The following is a 5,824-nucleotide window of genomic DNA, read 5'->3' on the forward strand; positions in this document are numbered from 1 at the left end:
AGAATTTAATATATTTACGTCTTATTTATGTTGATATATTTACTGAATTTGATGAGTGTGTAATTTGTTAATGCAGGCCAGGTTGATCGATGGGATCACATAGGTGTAAAGGAACTCAGAATACTAACTCTGATGACTCAGGCAAGAAGAGGAAGAGAAGGTCTAAGGAGAGGAGTCGAACAGTGTTGGCCTTAGTTTCAAAAGCACTTAAGGAGAAGAAACCAATTGAATTAGAGTGGGATAAAGTGCATAGATTGCCTACAGGAACGTACGCTGGGACGTTTAGTAACTGGGTTGGCGTTACTACTCGGAGGCATGTTAGTTGCGCAGTGGAAACGTGGGACCATGTGGATGATGTCACGAAGCAAGAAATTTTGGATAGTATCACGTTCAGTAATTGTCTTGGTTATTCTATGCATAAAATAGTAAGTGTCAAAAACCAAGAGCATTTAAAGTTTCATTAGGATTAATTGAAAGTCGCATATCATTTTTAACAGTTAGCTGAAGACTGATATACTCCTAGTAAAAAGTTTATATATAATAGCTCAGACTTTTTTTCTACCATTCTCTAAGTGTAACAAATTAAGATTTAAGGAGTAAGGGCAGCCACAGCATGCAATCTGTTTTATGCAATACTGAAATGGTAAGCAAAATCAAGTAATTTTGTGCAGCAGCATGCAATCTGTTTCTGTGCAGTAGTTGTTTGTCAGGTAATTTTTCATTTGGTGAGACAGAAGACTTGCTACATAGAGTATCATCTGCTTGCAGCTGAATTTTATGCTGAAATTATTAGAATGAGAGTTCAACTCTTGTCCTTAAGTTCATCTGTTTGCCCTTTTTTCTAAATATGTTATGTATGTGACAAAGTTCAACAGCTTAAGCACTGTTCATGACAGTCAAAACTCCACATATGGATTTGGCTGATGAAGTATGCTCTGGTTGTTAGAGGTTGGTGGTACCGAAGTACCCACAGGATATTAATTGGTTTATAAAGCTGATACTCCCTTGAGGAAGTTATCACACGTGATACAAAATTAGAGGTAAATCTATTATCACAATTGTTATGTATGGTTGCGTATAAGTAACGTCAGACGGAAGACAACATAAGGATAACTTCTCCTTATTGTGTTTGTTGCTGGGGTCTTTGTTTACTTCATTTAGCTTAAATAGAGTAACTTGCCATCACATACTCGGTTTCATGACATCAAATTCATCATGGTAAGCTTGTACTGAGATAGTAACTTGCCATCACATAACTTCTCTTTATTGTGTTTGTGCCAAGCCAGAGCCTTTGTGTAGGGTGCTTTTGATATATAAATTACTAGGCTCTGGTGACAAACTTTGTCATTTGTGTAGGGTGCTTTCACCGTTATCGCAGATCGTTATGATTGGTGTCTCATAAAGGCTGGGAATTTATGGAGAAAGTGGAAATGCACCTTAGTCCGTAAGTGGCTATACGACGAGACAGGCGCAATACAGAGGACACCACCAACAAAAAAGTATGACTCAATAACACCTGAGGATTGGAATGTGTTTGTGGCATCTCACACTACTCAGGCATTTAAGGTAATATTCACTTATTAGGTTTGAACTGTTTAACACTAGGCACTGACTGGCTAGCCGGATCGATCGGTGAATTTCGGTCTAGACTGATCCAGACTTGTAGCTTACCCAGCAGGTCTTTGGTTTTGGATTATCTGTTTTCAGGTCCCTGGTATGTTGCATACCGGTGATCTGGTAAAACCCGGTCAGGACCAATGACCGGCTAAATAAAATTTTGTTCGTTGAAGGAGTGTATGAGTAGGTCAATTAACTTTCTCCAACACCACACACCGTTTTCAGTATCTTTGCTTTTGTCCAAATTTCATCTTTTCTGTGTAATTGCAATGAACTGCTTGTTTGTTTCTAAAGAACACAGTGCTTTCTAGCTCTAACACCACACACTGTTTTCAGTATCTTTGCCTTTCCGCTTACTATATATAATTATTCTAACTACTTTATATGTTGTTGTAATACCTCGTCATTTAGTGAAGTTTATATAACTAATTTATGTAATTTAATAATTAGTTAAAGGCATTTATGATAATAATTACGAGTAAGACATTAATTAAATAATAAATTAATAATTCAAGTCAGGAATTGGGTTTGGCTAATATTTGTGCTTTGGGCCGTGTGCTATTATTATATGGGCCGAATTTATTAAATTGGTATTAATGTAATCGGGATTTATATCGGGAATTAATAATATATAATGTGGAAATAATAATATATAAAAGTAATAATAATTATATCAATAATAATAATAAAGTTATGGCAATAATAAATTAGTAAGTATTATATGAGGAAATTATAGTTATGTTATGATTAATAGTATATGATAAATAATAATGATATAATTATAATGACAATTCCTGCTACTAATTAGAATAAGGAAAATTATATAGTTTCCTAATTGACCTCGCTTTCTCTATAATCCTACCCTATAAATACCACCTTAAATCTGAGAATTTAAATCACAATTAAGAGGAGGAGCTTTTGGAGACGGAATTAGCAAGCGGTAATTAATAGGTAACAAATTCTAATCTCGTTTTATTTTCTTATTAAGCCAAATGTCAGACGATCTTAAGACACTTATAAACTGACCCAAACCTTGACGGAATTAGACCAAACTTTGGGAGGTGGTTCGTGGGGTTGCAAGGGTTGGAATGGGTGTGGTGGTAGTGTCTGGGATGGCCTAGGGTGGCGGTGGCAGGCGGCTAAAGGTGGCTGGTCAGGGAGGTGTTGCGAGTTGGTCGTGGGGTTTGGGATGGGTAATTAAACCGTTTAATGGTCGAGTCTTCACCTGGGTAAGGTGGGATTGCGTTGGGGGTAGTTAGTCGACCACCTTGGTGGTGTATTGGTGGCCGGAGATGGTGGTTTGTGGCGGTGGTGGCGAAAATAGGGGAGAAACATGTGTATGGGCAGGCGGTTTTTGAGGGGATTTTTAGTGGTTGTAGGAGGTCTGGGTTGGGGTGGTTTAGGGTGGCTTTTGTCGAGGGTAGATTGGTGAGTTGATTAGTGGTTGTAGGTGGCGGTGAAGGTGGTGTTAGGCGGTGGTTTTGGGACGGGTTTTATGGGGGTGTCAGGTGAGTGTTGTTTGTGTCGGGTGGGTTAGGGCGTGTTTTTAAGGGTGGCTGGTGACGGTTAAGCTGGTGGTTAGAGGATGGTTGGATGGTCCGTGGTGTGGTCTAGGAGGTGGTTGATTTGGGTGGTACTGACGGTGGCTAGGGGTGGCGTGATAGGTGGGTTAAAGGAAGGGGTTTAACTCGGTTTTGCCGTAATTTGGGGGGTGGTGTTTGTGTTTGTTTTTCACGAGGTGTCACGGGATTTCATGGGGGTGTGCATGGGGGTGTATTTGTTTTATTTAATTAGTAAGTCGAGTTTACGTAATCGTTTACACGGGAAAATAATTTATTAAATTAAATTATAATCGAATAAATTAATATAATGAATTGAATAATAAATAATTAAATAAAAGGAATAAATAAATAAATAAAGTTAGTAATTATAATTGTTGTAATTGATATTATTATATAGGTAACGAAAATTGTGAAGAGTTTATAATCGGATTTGTGAGCTTTAATTATTGGATTGCGTAATTGGAGTGCTTGCTTGCCAGGTAGGGATAATCCTACTCAACTCGACTTTTAATTATCTATGTTTTGTATGGTGAATTACTTACGTTAAAGTGGAATTGTTCATATGTTGAATAGGGAGAATTATATTGTTTTGTGTTGGTTGATATAATTGTAATTGTTGGAAGGGAGATTCATATTGTATATATTGGTTGATAATATCGTAATGGTTGGAAGGGTGACTTATGTTGATTTGTGTTGATTATATTGATTAGGTGAAGTGAACTGTTATCGTTGATTGGAATGTGGTTATTATAAAAAGATGTGCGACAGTCAGTTGTACGTTGTTGAGGGAGTTTGTACACTGGGGTGATAGTAATATGTACGTTGTGAGGGAGGGGTACTATTACATATTGCGGTACGTTGTTAAGGGAGGGGTACCAAAGTAATGTGAGCACGTTGTTAAGGGAGTTGTGCTAAGTAAAGGAAAGGAGCACGTTGTCAGGGGGTTGTGCAATAAAAGTGAATTGAATTGGATTGATAATTGTATGTTGTTGTTGTTTAGTTTTATTCCTACTCAACCTCGCGGTTGACTGTGTATTCGTGAACACCTGCGGTGAACCGTTTTATGGGGAGCAGATTTGACAGGTACTAAAGATTAGGTGATTCGGGAGCATTGGGATGGGAGCTTGACTTGGACCATAGTTGAAGTCTAGATCACATAGAATATTTATATCACTTAATTTATTTCCGCAGCGAGTTGTAATTATTTTATTTTAAGTTTTAAGATTGTATTAAGTTGTAATAAACATGTATTCACTAAAATTTTAATTTAAAAGTACTTTGGCATTGTTGTACTTTGTTATTCACTACCTCGGGAAACCGAGATGGTAACAGTCCTATTTTTTTGGGAATGTCTAGCTAAAGGCTCCTGAATAAATGGGGGTGTTACAGTTGTAAAATGTAAGGAAATAAGTGCAAACAACAAGAAGAATGCTTGTATGAATAGGACAAGGTTCGTTGGCTCTCGGGCAGGTTACCGTGGGATTGAAGTTAAAATCGTAAGTACATACACCTAGACATACCTTTATAATTTATATTTATTTAAATCTGGAGGTTTTACTATACTCTTGACATTCTTAATTTCTTTTTTTTGTAGAAAAAAGACTGCCAAAAATGGAGTGATATTGGAGGAAGTTGACCGGCACTTAACTTGGCTAAGGGGTCACACGCCTAATAACGGAGACCTGACCGAATATTACAAGGAAGTGGCTACGAAAATTGTAAGTTCTTCAATTTTTAAAACAAAAATTATTAATTTCTAGGAATTGACACAACTATATATGTATTTAAATAATATAATATTATGAATGGGTGTAGAAAGAACTAGAAAAAGAGGTGGAGGCAGGTACATTTAAGCCTAAGGGACGAGAAGATATACTAGCTAAGGCAATCGGCAAACCTGAACATGGTGGCCGTGTGCGAGGGGTTCCTTATGGCATATGCATAATTGAGTATTTTGGGAAGGCTCCTAAAAAGCTGCCGACAGAAGTAGAGCGTCTCAAAGAGACGGTAATTTATTATGTAAACATAGAATAAGACCGTCTCAAAATATTTATTATTTGAAAATTATTTTACTTTAAGCATAACCAATTTGTTGAATTTTTGTCTTACATGCAGATAAATACTTTGCAAACACAAGTATCAAATATGCAAAGTATGATGGTGCATTTTTGGCAAAGTGGTGAGAAGCCAAGTCAAGAATTATTAGAATGCTTCCTGAAAGGAATTTCTATGAGTACTCAAGGATCGAAAGCTTGTCCATCTATGGATGATTCTCATAGTATCTCAATATAAGAGAGTGAGGAGCAATCCCATCCAGAGCCACACCGTAAAGAGATACCACATGAAGAGCCACCTAGCCAAGAGAAGGAAGTATCATCTTTTGATTTATCACTACGATTTTAAGAAAACTTATTAATATATTTGCGTGACTAATGAGTTTGAAGTTCTGATTTTACTAATATTTCAAGGGCTGGAAAGACTGTGATTTATCATTACCCGGAAATCCGAATAAGATAGTGGTATCAGGCTTGATGTATATGGAAAAAAAGGCGGAATTCATAACTTTTCACGGTAGATCACTACTTAATGGTTATAAGAAAGTAGAAGTTAAGAAAGTACAATCTGGATCGGAAAATGATGCGTTG

At 36.9% G+C, this 5,824-nt stretch overlaps 1 long non-coding RNA gene across 1 annotated transcript; it reads left to right on the top strand.

The window, feature by feature from the left end:
• Window positions 1-4,791: 4,791 nt before the first annotated feature.
• LOC141633823 (uncharacterized) lies at window positions 4,792-5,431 on the top strand. Its single transcript, XR_012538575.1, has 3 exons — window positions 4,792-4,897; window positions 4,995-5,186; window positions 5,295-5,431. It is a non-coding gene; the product is annotated as an uncharacterized LOC141633823 (long non-coding RNA).
• The last annotated feature ends 393 nt before the right edge of the window (window positions 5,432-5,824 follow it).

The sequence above is a fragment of the Silene latifolia genome, chromosome Y, assembly GCF_048544455.1.
Source record: "Silene latifolia isolate original U9 population chromosome Y, ASM4854445v1, whole genome shotgun sequence".
NCBI lineage: Eukaryota > Viridiplantae > Streptophyta > Magnoliopsida > Caryophyllales > Caryophyllaceae > Silene > Silene latifolia.